This window comes from Netta rufina (assembly GCF_964035555.1).
Source record: "Netta rufina genome assembly, chromosome: 3".
NCBI classification, from domain to species: Eukaryota; Metazoa; Chordata; class Aves; order Anseriformes; family Anatidae; genus Netta; species Netta rufina.
The window spans coordinates 11246444-11261161 of record NC_140125.1 but is presented as its reverse complement, the minus strand read 5'-3'; the positions used below and the strand labels follow the sequence as shown (position 1 = coordinate 11261161).

General features: G+C 44.0%; 1 long non-coding RNA gene across 3 annotated transcripts in view; it reads right to left on the bottom strand.

Annotated features, from left to right (window-relative positions):
• The window catches only part of LOC311207868, a 265648-nt gene extending 251668 nt beyond the window's left edge, over nt 1-13980 (bottom strand). For 2 of the 3 annotated variants that reach the window (XR_014618290.1, XR_014618291.1), the window contains exons 1-3: nt 13854-13980; nt 9819-9996; nt 8280-8560 (exon numbers count right to left, since the gene is read on the bottom strand). This is a non-coding gene — a long non-coding RNA (uncharacterized lncRNA). Of the gene's footprint in view, nt 1-8279; nt 8561-9818; nt 9997-10427; nt 10574-13853 lie in introns of all 3 variants that reach the window. The other variant, XR_014618292.1, reaches the window with a different exon arrangement.
• Between the last annotated feature and the right edge of the window lie 738 nt (nt 13981-14718).

The window sequence follows — 14718 nt, the reverse complement described above, 5'->3', positions numbered from 1 at the left end:
GAACTTCCAGCAAACCTTGTACATGAAGAACAGCTTCCCTTGCCTCGTGCATTGAGGGCACGTTAGGCAATCTTAAGGAACTAAGCAGGAAAACAACACCGCTGATTTTTGTTTTGTTTTCCTCTATCTTTCCCCATCTCCCTCCCAGCCCGAAATGCAAGCTGCAGGCGTGATGCATCTGGCAGGGCAATTGAGGTCGGCAGTTCATGCAGATGACTTCAAACCAGGACTCATGAGGGTGTATCGGGGGAAGGAAGAGGGAAAAAAAATAATGAAAAAAAAATCACATGGACTTGGAACGTAAGCTGCAGATGAAAGGTTATCCTTCCCTATTTGTTATCGTGTTCCTTCAAGGGACCCTGACGTTCAGTTTTTGGCCGGAAAACTCCCCAAGCTTAATTTTAGTGAACTCATAAAATAAGACCCGAGGGATTCCACAATACTCTGCGCAACCTCTAAAAAGCATGAATGACTAACGCAAAATGACAAATGAAAGGAAATTCCACCTCAACTGTCTTCTTGTGACCAAATATTCCAGCTTGAAGGTTAAGTAATATCCCAAGCAGACCTGAGCTCTGGGCAAACGTTGTGACAGAGACATCCTTTTCTTCCTGGTCTTATTTCACTTGTTTTTAATCACATTTCTTTCTAACAGAATCTGGGTCAAGCAAAGGGTCTGCATTGAATCTCACTGAGGTAACTCGTTGGTTTCATAATTCAGATACAAACTTAGAAGTATCACTTGGATCCCAATTCATTTATTGATAACTTTACTATCAAACCAGTTTGAAAGGGAGAGCCCTAGAACTCTTCAAGATACTTTGGTAATAACTCTGCTTTAAAAAAAAAAAAAAAAAAAAGTCCACCAAATAACCTTTAAATGCAGAACTGTTTTTACACACAAACGCCACCATAAATGCTGTTCTTGAACCAAGAACCAAAGCCAGAACTTCTACCACAAATCATTACAGAGCAGAACACAGCCACAGTCTGCCACACACCCCTGAGATATTTTGGGGAGCTGTGAAGGAAGCAAGATTCAGAAGGTCCTAGAGTTAGCGTTCTGGTTTTCCAGCTCAAAACACAAGCAGCCAGCACAAGCTTGCTTCCTATCCGCTTTGTTCAGGGTTCACCATCAGTTATGTGATGCTGGGGACAGACAGCTACAGCAGTTCTTATAAACCCTGGGGCATGAATTGGCAAAGAAGGCTCTCTGTGGGCTTCTACTGTTGTTTCTGGCAACAAATGTCACAAAGTCCCCCAGGCTGGGCCCTCTGCTAGAGAGATATCAGCCCAGGAGAGCTGGGCAACATGGAACACATTTCCTGTACACTCATGTACGTCCCTACAACACCACCAGTGAGACAGAAGCAAGTGTTCAGCAGGACACAGCCACCAGCCACCGAGTTGCACGTTGTGTACTTTTCCTCTGGATCTAGAACTGCTTTCTAGGATTGCTTTCTTGGCCTCATGATGTTTCAACTTTGATCAGCTGAAATCATCTCAAGCAAAGCTACAGTTCTTCATATTTCCTACCCACAGGTGGGTCAAAAACCCAATCTTGCTTTAAAAGAAACTTTATTGGGTTTACTGACATTTTACCGGAAACTTTTCATGTTGAACAATTATTTACACACTCATTTTTTGAAAGTTGATCTCCCTGCAAATACACACACACACCAAGTATATAAATATTTAAGTGGAATCTGACCATATCTATCCATTGTTTCAGCTACTAGAGCAAAGTCTGACTGAGAAGTCAGCTGAACAGTCATCACAAAGAAAAGGCTCTTTGCTAGACAACAACCAGAGAGGAAGCAGCTTCACAAGCACCGAGGGCGCTTCCGATACAAACTGAGTGTAGAACACAACGGGCAGATCCTCGGCACAACCATTCTGCAACATTTCAAAATTCTTACCATAGTCTAATGACTGGTGGGGTGAGGATTTTATTTGCTGAAGAACATCAAATGCCTAAGCTTATAAATGGGAAATTACCTACAAGCACTCCAGGTCTACAGAGAGGAAGGAGATGAGAAAATTGCTACAGATTACGCCAGTGCTACTATGAGTGCATCCTTTTGTTACAGCAGGCTGGGGAAAAGCATCTGCATTGGCAAGGAAGAGCCTGCTCCTGGGAGCCCTCTCTGTGCGACGCTGTGTCAGGGTGCAGGCTGAGGCATCGGTGCTCTCCTGGTGTTTTCTCATTCAGAAAAACCAGAACAGTGCTGCTCCAGAAGGACAGGAGGATCACACCCCAGTCTGTGATAGGCAAGAGTGAAGATTCAAAGACCAAAAATCACACTTTTGGGGTAGCACTGACACCACCTTTAACAGGGGAGCATTCACCGGGGCTTCCCTGCACGCTGGCAAAAGCCAGAGAGGAGCAGCAGCTGCGTGCTGCATGGGTCTGCTGTGTCCACTGGCACGCGGTACCCCTGGCACAGCCAGCACAGAGACCCCTGCACAACAGCTTCACAGAAACACAGAATTATTAAGGTTGGGAAAGCCCTCCAGGATCATCTGGTCCAACCACCCCCCTACCACCACCAATGTCACCCACTGAACCATGTCCCCAAGCACCACGCCCAGCCTTTCCCTGAACACCCCCAGGGACGGTGACTCCACCACCTCCCTGGGCAACCCGTCCCAGTGCCTGACTGCTCTTTCCGAGCTCCGTGCTGTGCCTGTGTGTTAGACATTACTGCTGTTTTTCTTAAGAAGGCAAAGTATTTAACAGCCACTCTGAAATTGTTGTGAATTGGTGGGAAGAATTTTACCTTTAACTTGCCAGCTGCACAGAGCAGGTATGACAACCCAGCTACCCCCTGACAGGAGAGGAAGCGAGGCAGGATTTTCTGAAGACGGTTCCTCTGTAGGCACCTCAGCAAAGGAGCCAGATCCTCCACAACTCGCAGCGTCCTGCAGCTCTAGCTGATAATGGCTTTTAGAGCAAGGAAGTCCTCGGCCTTTGCTTGAAAATACTGCTGCAAATGACACACAGCAAACAGAGGGAGCCAACCACAGTCCTCTGGGGACGTGCTGCCTACTGCACGCTGATGAAAACCCAGCTGCCTGCATCCAGCAAGGCCAGCTCTTTTTTTCAATGAACGCTCTTCGCACAGGGAATGCGATAGGTGTGAAGGATGCCCTTCCTTCCAGGCCTTTCCTTCTATGCTTGGGCAAGCCTTAAGCAGACTTATTTAAGAAAAAAAGCTAATGGAAGCTATGCATCAACCACAGCTCACCCAGGCTAACAGCCAAATGACTCTGTTTACTGTAACCTCTATGCCCAGAGAAGTTGCTTTTGTTCTTAAAATAGCATCAGTCACTGCAAAGTGGAGATGCAAGGAAGTGGAAGACTGCATACACGTAAAGACTGTCACAGATCCTGGGGTTTGTACGTAATATTTGTTTTAATTATACTTTTAATTGATTAGCATATTACTGTACTGCAGCTCCTGTAGATCAATGAATATATCAATATTAGGTGTTAAATAAGAATATTAAAAGGCTCCTCTAATGCATAATTTACTTCATGGCAAAAAATCTCTTCCTCTCAGATCATTACTACTGCAAATTTGGAACCTTATCTGAAAGGGTTTCCCTAATGCATTTCCTAGAAATTAAATTATTCATACAAATATGATTTACATTATGATTTTTTAATTTGAGTTGAGTAGCACTGTGGGAATGTGCTATTTTCTTAACTGAATGAGAAGGAAAACTTGAAGGGAGCATAGCAAGCTCTGAGTTAGAATGTATTTATTTTGATTTTGTTATTTGTATCCTGGTAACAGCACCAAAGCCCCAGCCCAGGCCAGGACCTCATGGGCCAGAAATGCTGCAGAGCCATCGTAAGGAAAAGGTCTCTGGTATAAAACAGCTTGTAAAATAAATACATGGAAGAGGGGAGACAAGACATTGAGTATCATCACCCCCACTTTGAAAAGTAGGGGTGGAGATGTAGGCTACTGCAAGGCACCATGACCTATGCCAAGTGGTCTGAACGATGGCAGGAAAATGGAACTGGACTCCATTAAACCTTTAATAAGCTCTTAATAAGAGCTTACAAACAGATTTCAGGTACTACGGGTCTCATTGATCTAGTGGAAGAGGCATGGCAAAGTCTAATGGCCAGATGCCAAAGCCGGGCAAATTCAAAAACATGAGGGTGACCATTTCTAAAAAGGGAAAGCAGGCCATTAGCTGCTACACTGCAACATCAGGACACACTGACTTCTCTACCTCCTGGAGGCACTGAAACAGAGCTGAGCGTCTACCTAAAAAGGCAGAGATGCCACACACCCTGCAAGTTGCAGGCCTCCTGCAAGAATCACTACTCATTGCACAGTCTGTGCTCATATTCAGTGTCAAACTCTTCTGGCTTTAACTGAGTCAACAGCAAGCTCTTGATCTCCTCCAACATTGGATCCCAGCTACTTCCTCTCGGAGACTGCATAACCACTGAAAAGACACCAGAAGCCAGATGACAGAAAGGTGCCATCAACAGCCACAGGTGTGAAACCACAGCGTGGAAAAGGAAGCAGGAAGCAGGAAAGAGCACAGGAGTCTATCTGTGAAAAATGTTAGGCTAGTAGAACTTGACATTCCTAATACTGACCGCTGCTGACACAAAAAAAAAAAAAAAAAAAAAAATGTAACCCACATTCCCTTCTTCTGAGCTGGGAAGGAAGGAATTCCCTGTGCCATTCCCTGATTTTAAATTGTGAAGAAGGGAAAGGTCTGCACAGCCCAGCACAGGTACTGAGGTACAAACTGAGGTACTGAGGTAGTCAGTCTTGTACCTCAAGACTGAGGTACAAACAAGGAATTAGCAGCTGCAATCCATGTAAGTGGCAAATGATTCAAGCCTGCCTTACGTATGGAATGGGGATGCCCACAGCAGGTCCCCAAACGCTGTCAGGCAGTTCAATAAGCAAAACAATGTCCAGGGAAAAAATTCTGGCTTCAAGAAATTCAACAGAGAAGCTGCCATAGCAGCAGCATTCCCTCCCCATTTCCCTCCCAGATGAATCACAAACCTGTTGCATGACCTTGAACAGCCCTTTGCTGCCCCAGATCTCTCCATCAGCCTCTGCACGCCTTGGGGAGCATCGTGTGACTCTTGCTCTACATTTGTGCAGTGCCTAGCATAGCAGGGCAAGAGGTCCTTGGCATTTCAAAAGTACAAATGCTGTGCGTAATAATATTCACAGACCAATCCTACTCCAGCAATCAGTCACTCGCCTCACTGTTATACACAAATCCTGCTTTGGGAACAAAACTCAGAGCAGTGCTGTACCAGAAAGACCTCCTCACATGCTGGTGACAGGTGTTGATCTCTTCTTTGTGCTGAACAGGGAACAACGTAACACCTCATGTGGTCTTCCGATATGCCACCCAACTCACAGGCATCGCATTCACAGAGTTTGGCCTCAAAACTGACAAGTTTCCTGTCCTATATGGAGCCCTGTTTTTTAAGTAACTGTTGGACACTAGAGGAAAGAGGGAAAATAGTATTGTAATAAGCAAGAAAACAATGTTGCAGATTGATTTGAGATCCAGCTGCCCACTAAATAGAAGCTTCGATACTTCCATTACAATAATCTCACCACCTCAAAGAAAGTTTTTAAAAAAAAAAAACACACACACACCAAAACCTTGTCCTTGTTATCTGTCTCTATTATAACTGACCTTATTGGCAGAGAGAAATTACCTGCAAATGGCTTCGTGACCTGCCATTCATGCAGCCCACAAGAAAAAAGAGTGTGTAGTTTCTTTCAATACAAGGTTTTGAAAAGAGCTGGTCTTAAAATATTGAGAGTTAACTTTCCACTCCAGTACCTTGCAGCTCAGCTCTAAATAATGGCCACCAAATAGGAACAGGCGGGGAAGAAGAAACAAGTTTTAATTAGCTGTACAGTGAGGGTCTTTGTCCCACAGATAGATTTGATTATGGTGCTGATAACCTTCGCAAGGCTTGTTATCACATTACACTACGCCATTCTTCTGAGCTGAGGACATTTTCCACACACCCCAACTAGACGTAGCAGCACTGAAAGAATAATGTCAGAAGGCCCTTCCAGATATTTTGGTGGGATTTTTCTGTTTGACTGAGTTCGCTCAACTGGGATGGAGCCAGGAGAGCTCAGTGGAGCTTCAGAGCAGCGAGTGATATCAACACAAGCCTCTGCCAACTCCTTGCTTCCTGCTTGTTTACAGGGCTTGTTTGTAAACATCTTTATGCTGTTTTCTTTACCCGGTACATAAAGTGCTTTAAATTAGCACCTGAAAATAGAATCCGATAGCAACAATCCAACATACTCCGCATGAACTCAGAGAAGGAAGAAATTCCAGCACGGATATTACCGGACATGCTGTGACCATGCCATCAACCTGCTAGGATTACAAACCTCAAGCTTTCCACAGAACTGGGCAAGTTACAGAGGGGGAAAAAAAGCCCTTAAGAACAGAGCAGCCTGTTCCCTCCATGGCCTCAGCCCCTCCACTGCACTACTGTGCACTTGTGAAAAGTGTGCCTGTCACTCTGCTTCACTCCCCACTGCTGCCAGCTCTCACACAGCACCAGGCAAGGAGGAAAATCAGAACAGTGATGTTGGAAAACGAAAGGTTTGGGATCCAGCAGAAGGCTTGTGGTATGAAGACAGGTGATCCCGGAAATGAGCATATGCAACTTGGATCATTCATTTCCAGTTGCAGCACCAGCCAAGAACGAAGCCTTCCTGCTGTACGCAGATAAGTAGCTCTAATTTAGTAGGGCTCAGACAGCAGTCGTTAACAGCAGGATTCCTTCTCCCCTTCCAAAGCAGGGAAACTAGAAACCCCTTCACAAACGGTCTCCCTATAGGATACAGTAGATGTGATGCTCGTAGCCCATGCACTGAGGGATTAGTTCTAGCCCACAGCAGAACTGTTGAGTGCAGGATCAAGCACTTCCATCTCTTCCTTTCACTACTGCTAGGGTGGCTGGAGCCCTCAACGCGCCTGCGAGGGGGCTGGCTCCAGCATTTATGTCCTATCTGCTATAAAACTGATGGATGACAGGCTGCAAAATCTGGTAGCTTTGGTGATGAGCAGAGAACGAGCTCATATATAACAATTAACAAAAAATAAATTGTCGATAATATAAACATATCCCGAAGCACAGATGTAAGAGTCATCTTGTGTTTATACCCATGGCTTCACCACGCCATTGCCCTTGCCATGTCCCTGCAGGAAGAGGACACCACCAGGCAGTAACAAAGCACATACTGCTTGTGCTGACAGGTGTCGGTGCCCACTCATGTTCCCTGAGTAGGATACAGGGAAAACTGTTTTCTCTTCTGTCCTCAGTTTGTCCAGATATGGATGTACAAAGAAAGAAATTTAAAAATAAAATAAAATAAAATAAAATAAAATAAAATAAAATAAAATAAAATAAAATAAAATAAAATAAAATAAAATAAAATAAAATAAAATAAAATAAAATAAAATAAAATAAAATAAAATAAAATAAAATAAAATACACCTTTGACTTTTTTCTTCATAGTTTGTGATGAGTTCTGGCTGCTGTTTACCCCCGTGGCAGCAGACCTGTCACCAGTGCCCTTCCCCATACACCTGTCACAAGGCCAGACCATTGCTGGTTCGCATACCTCAGCAGGAAAGTTGGGCACGGGTTTCCTCTCCTGGTCTCACCTCCCTGCTGGACACGCTCCTCTCTGCAGGCCTCCCACCCCACACTTTGCAAATAGCTTTTTTGCTACAATTTAGTGGGACACAAGCTCTTTGAAGGGAGGGCCCTGGGCTGCTGAACCAGCGGGGTTAGCACATGGCCCTCTCTTGGAAGGGGTGGCCGGGACAGTTCTTGTGGAGACAAAGACAACACCGTGCTCCTCTCGGCTGGACCTTTCCTCCTGGGCAATGCGATGCCACATCTCTAGTGGATGCCTGCTAGGCACAGCCTGCTGCTGACTGAACCCTGCTCTTGCAGATAATACAGGGTGGTCTAACCTCAACAGCTGTGAGGGCCGGATCTGGGTTTACAATTCCCCCCCCCACCTTCCCCACCATGGGTTGCATCCTGCCTCTCCCTCCCCAGCAGTGGCTGCCCCTCTCCTGCCTCTGCAGCGACTGCCGAGAGCCTCGGGGCCAGTCACACACCACCTGCAACAAGGTGCTGCCACGGACCGCAACCTGATGGAGCCCCCGATGCTGGAAGAAACCCATGGACATCTGCCCCTCCACTGCTTCCCCCTCCTCCCAAACGCACACACCTCCTGTCAACAGCAGCAGGGTTTTGCCTTTGTGTTGGAGGACAAGCTTGGCGGCTGGAGGGTGCAGTCGTTGCTCCAAACAGCTGTTCTCCATCTCTTCCAGAGAAGAAGCTGGTGGGCCGGATGGATCAGCGCAGCAGCCTGGAGCTGGCCTGCAGGCTGCCAGTTGGACCACACGTAACACATCCAGCAGTTGCGGCAAGCTGCTGGTGTCTCTGACAGCTCCCGAGCAACGTGCTGCTGCCCCTGCCACCAGGGGGCTTGTTAGGAGGTGCTCGCATCTGTAACACACACGTAACATCTAGTCAGCCTTTATAAATTAAACCTTTATAATAAAGTCTTGTTTTCGAAGCTACTCTGAAGCATGATCCTTCTCTTTAGGAAGAGGTTTTAAAGCCTTTTCTTTTCATGCAGAGAAGAAGGGAATTATTTCCCTGTTTTTCCTGCCATTGCCTTTCCATTAATTCTTCTGCACAGCTCTGTCCATTTGTGTTAATTATTCCCTCAGTCTTCCCCTCTTTCTGAAGAATTAAAAAAAAAAAAAATGTTTTGGGGAAAACTATAGGTTTGAGCAGAATTCAACAGAAAAGCACTAGTCTCACTCAGCTCATTCAGCTCCTTACGCATCAGTTTGAAGTTGCCCTCCTCAGACCTATTTCAACTCCTCAGAGCAGAACTAGCGATGATGGCAAGTCCCATCATTCGTTTTCACCCCAGTGCTATGCATATTTATTAATTTATTTTAATAGAAATTGCTGTGATGAAAAAGCAAAGCATGCAGCTAAGATCACAATTACAGCAAATAATTAACCACTCAGGATTCAATGTAGCTCTCTGTAAATGTTCCTTTCATATTAAGGCCTTTGGCAAATTGAGAAGTATAGTAAATCATACAGAAAAATAAGCCTGGTCATTGAAAGGTGAGGGAGAGAGTATTCAGCTGAAGCATAAATTCCAATTTCAAACTGAAGAATACTTCCTCTCAGCCTTGTAACACCACACAACACTTTCAGTAAAAATAAAAATAAAAATAAAATAAAATAAAAAAATCAACTGAAACACCCTAAAAGACACCATTTTGCAACATCATCTGTTGAGTGGATCTTCAGGTACCAACAACATTCCAAGATATCTTTAGGAACTCTGACTTCACCTATAAGAGTCATCTCAAACGTTAATCACTTTCATATATGACATTTATTCACATTCTGAAAAAAACAAAACAAAACAAAACAAAAACTTTTGTTGCAATGCCTACCAGAAATATTACTATTATAACAATGTTTTTCTGAAAAATATATGCAGAACTATGAACAAACTCCCAAACTACACTCCAGTTCAAGGTGTGAACCCTCATTCATGGGAAAAGTTACCAGGAATTCTCAGACTATCAGGAAATTTGAAAGCAAATACTCCGAAACTGTTTCCAGCTATAGCCCCACTCCCACTCTTGCAGAAAAGTTCATCATCTGACATATTTTTAGTTAAAGAAAAAGACTACTAGACTACTTCTTAACCATATAAAGCACTATAATATACCTTCCTCTCTCTTTTGCTCCAGTCCCAGTGGTTTTGCCTTTGTTTGCATTGCTGATTGAGCCTTTCTAAGAGACACTTCGACCTCTCATTCAGTGCTTCACTTTCTCCTTACTTGCAGGATCTTTCTCTCCCATGTCAGAGGACACTGCTTTGGCCTTCAGAAGAGGTTTGCTAGAAACTAAAACAATTTAAAAATATAAGTGACTGTCAAGCGTTAGATTAATACTGGAGTACTGGAAATCAGGATGTTGTATTCTTATTAGTTGGCAGGTAGTTCATGATCATGATAAATTTCATGCTCTAGTTGACACATTTTCAAATGTTAATGTCCTCTAGAGGAATAAACTGTGTTGTAATGACTGGAATAATGGCTTCTGAGGTGAGCATTCAGCTTATTACAGTTTCAAGTCCTGGCACTCAGCGTACATAGGTGTTAGGTTATACACTCAACAAAAAGGAAATAATTGCGACCGCATAATGCAAAAAGAAGAGGTTTACAGAAAAGGAGTTGTGAAGAGGATCTGAATCATGGGGAGAACGACTTCCTTCATCAGCGTGAAACAATAGTTAATCAAGTGCTGTGTATAACATAGCAGACATAATGCTCACAGGAACCATGATGCTCTGGATAACTGCAGCAAGTTTCTCAGTGGTTGCACAGCTCAAGCTGAAGCCAAACTCCAGTATCCTGCTTCCTTCCTTCTCTCTACCTCTTCACCTCGCTCACTGTGAGCTGGTTTCTTGGTGAAAGGGAACTGAGGCACATTGCACAAAAGAAACAACAAAGAAGAGGAAAGTTGTGCTGGAAATTTGTCCCTATGGCAGCCAAGAAGGGATCCATTCAGAAGCAACAAGGACTCTTTCAAGAACTGACCACACATATCATTCCCACATAACTGTCTACTTGCCATTGCAAGTGGCATTAAACCTACTTGAATCCCCTGATGATCCCACGGCCATGGATATTTCCCACTGTCCTTTTAACAGTGGCTTGTGTTTCCAGGCCAAGGACACCGCAGTGATTTATGTTTTCCTACAACAAGCAGAATCATCTGCTGAGCAGCAGTTGTGGCCTTATTTGCTCAAGTATTGCATAATCCTACCTTTGCCCCTGGAACGTCGCTTTAAAAATGTCCTCTGTCAAAAGCCACTCTGCAATCAACATTGCTGACCATGTGTTATTAATTAAGTAATTTTACAAAATTAGAAATACAAATCACATTGTTTTCAACCAAAATAACGATCTACCAATTATTCTGCCAAAAGAAATGACTTGTAGCTTTTGGCAGGTCTTTTCCCTTTGGCCATTGTTTTCTTAGTTATTAACAAGGTTACAGTTGGTCCTTTTGATTAAAAAGTTTTTTTGGCCAGAATCACTGCTATGGGAAAACAAAACCTGAAATTCAATATCCTTCTAGAATTCTTTTGAAATTTGATCTCAGCACCAACGAGAGAGGAAGGTGAGGGGCCACAGGGGACACATTTTGTAACTTTTTAATTTTCTTTCCAGCTCAAGAGTCTTAAAGATGAGACAAACAGGACCGCAAAGCAAAAAGAAAATGTTTTTTGTTCACTTGTCTCCTTGTAAAGGTACTCACTGAATTACTTAGGAGCTGACTGTAACATTAAACCTTTAAAAATACAAATTAGACTTACGGAATATACAAGATAGAATAAGGCTACATGAGTGAGCTGTGTCTCCGCCATTCTTTCTGAACAGAACATCCACATTGTCTTACAAGGTCCTTTCAGCCCCTCTAAAGGAAAGTAAAACTTTCAACAACAACAGAATCTGTAACCTTCTCAAATTAGAAAAGAATCTTTAAACAATATGTATACTGAACAAATACAAAGAAATGTTAGAATAAAATGATAATTCTAGTGTGCCCAAAAAAAAACCAACACAACAGATTGTAACACAACCAGATTTCAAGGCAAGGTGTGACGCTGTTCTAAAAACAATCTTTGTCCTTCAGAACTTAGCACCACAGGTGATGTGGAAGCAGTTTTGTGTTAGAAAGATTACTTAGAAGATAGCATGTATGCAACAGGGCACTGCTGTACTCCCCCTGGGGGAAAGCGTAGTGGCTATGCCTTTGGCAAAATTAAACTCCCGTGCATTTACATTATAAGGGACCTACAGAAATAGGGCCTGGCTTCACCCCATGCGTAATACAGTAAGAGATAGCACATTATCTTTTGATAAGAAGTATCAAAAAAAAAAAAAAAACCTGCACTCATCTTGTCACTTCAAAAGAGGCTATCAAAGCAAGCTGGTGAGCTATTCCTGTCATATTTGTGAGAGTCAACATCACGCAGAGGGTCACAAGTCTGCAGTAGCAGAAACAAACAAAAGAGTAGAGTATTTCCAGGTTGCTCTACAGACTGGCTTTTGCCAGGTTCCTCAGATTGCATGTTTGAACAAGCATGTTAAGCACTTCAGGCTTGGAAGATTAAGGCTCGAATATAATTGACTAAACAATTGCAGAAAATGGCACGCTGGGGTGTCAGCCCTGCGTATCAGCAGCACCAAAGGATCAAACATAGCCCTCTCCATTGTTTTGCTTTCTTGCTCCATCAGAGAGAGCAAGTACAGATAATGAACCCAAACAGCAACCATGTGAAAACATCACTTTCAAGAAAAGACAGGCTAGATCTTTCACAAGATAGACAAACTGAAGGGTTTGGGATTTTTTTTTTTTCCTCTTTTGCACATCTCTGACATTTACGGTCAATGATGTAGACGAACTAAACATCTGGCCCTAAAAGGAACACGATGTTAGCTGCAGTTGGAGCTCTGGCAAACAGCACACCGCTGTGTGGAAGTGACTTCAGCAGCTTTCACATCTCAACCTTTGCGATATCCCAGCAAAAGTCACGGCACAGCTACTGCTGGCCATCTGCAGACTTCTCCCTCCCCCAGTCACACAGCTAGGGCAAATGCCACCTCTTCTACTCCCACGTGGCGCTTTGCCTGGCATGGGGGCAAACAAAAAAAGATTCTTATTGAAGAAACCCTCTTCCAGAGCCAGTTCACTTTATACTTGGAAAACAAACAAACAAACATAAAAACAAGCCCTTCAAAATTAGTGCTTCAAAAGAGGGCACTGAAAAACAAAGCCTCCTTGAATGTTCCCATTTGACTATAGAGATAGCAAGGCTAAAATTAAGTTGTGGAGTAGTCTTGCTCAACCTTAGAAGAGAAAGATCATGCATTTCAAGACTTCTCGCTATTAGTAAGATTTATGGAATGCTGCACCAGTGACGCTCACAGAATGTGCATTACATTTGGCAAGAGGCCTGCAATCCAGCCACTTACTTCCATCGTGTATTATAACGCAGAAACAGAGTCACACCTGCAAAGCCTATGACAAATGACATTTCATTAACTTTGAAGACTGCTGGATCGTTTTCCCAGGCTACATGTGAGCCGGGCCATTATAGTCCTTTCAACAGCCCATCATGAAAAGAAAGTCGGTATAATGTCCCAAATATTTCAGGGAGTAAATACTTCTCAATTTGTTAATGATAAAGTTCTGTGTCAATTAGCTGTAATGGGATAAAAGCCTATCATTAGAGATCCTAGGCCACACAAATTTAGAATGGTATTTCCCACTGCTTGCTGTGTCACTTCCCTACCTCCCTTTCTCCCTCTTTTATTTATTTAATTCTTTACTGTTTCGAGTGCCTAGCAGAGTGGTCCAGCACATTTCCCACAGCCCGCTTTCGTGTCAAACAATCTTTCCAGGTATTTTAATCTCATTCCCTTGATGATTTCATGGGATCAACAAATCAACCTGCGAGGTTTTACAAACATGAAATGTCAACAGAAGAACACAGGATATAACACCTCGGCTGCTTTCTTTCCAAATAGAAGGATTCGCTTCTCCCCACCCTCCCTTACCTTGGTTACAGCAACCAAACCCTACTTCAATCACACACCTTACAGATGTATTAGGACACCAATCCGTGCTGCTGATAGAGCAGGGCTCACAAAACAGCTCTCTGCACAGCACACGCCAGCGCTTTGCTCACCGTGACTTCTGTTCCCTGCAGTAGCAGCACTTCTCTCTGCAGCCGAGGAAGGAGAGGTGGGGATTACTCACATGGATAAAGCTAAGCACATTTTCAACAGCTCTGCTACACCAGGGCTCAGGACTTTAGACAACACGGCTTCCATGTGAAATTGAATACAGCTAAGGCCTGCAACTGGATCCCACTAGTGTGTGAGGTGCTGTGGGCGACAGATCCGCGGGGTAATTCAGCCCCCAAGGGCATTAGCTGAGTCCCAGTGGCCTCAGAAAAATGTTGGGAGCAGGACAGGATTTGCCCCAGCTCTCTGGTTGCTTCTCCAGGCTGTTTCAGAGGACCTCAGAAACACAGGGGGAAAGTCCTGTGCTATTCCTGGCACGGGGGGGAGAAACATTTGCCATAAACAGGCAGGTCCCCCTTCTGCCCAGCCAGTAGAGCTGCAGACGGAGCGACAGCCTTGCTCTCTGTGTGACCGGTCCATCAGTCTCCACTCCATCAGTCTCCACACCAGAGTTAAACTGTAACCTCTGAACAACACCAAGGTGCACACAGATCACAGAGAGAACACCTGCACATCCTCCCTCAGGATCAGGGCTGGCCCTCTACACCATCTCGTTACACTTCTAGATGCCAGAGCCACCTTCTTGCTCTGAGCCTTGCTCAGCCACGGAGGAGTTCAATCGGGATTAAGCAGCAAGAACTGGAAAATCTTAGAGCTGCCAGATCTCTGTCAGTGTTTGCTGGCTTCTCGAGGAATCAGACTGGCTACATTTAGAAGTGTACTGAAAAACTATGTCTAGTTTGAAAGCAAACAGTACACGCACACAAAAAATGCACCGATTAACATTGTTCTTCCTACTGCTGCAGT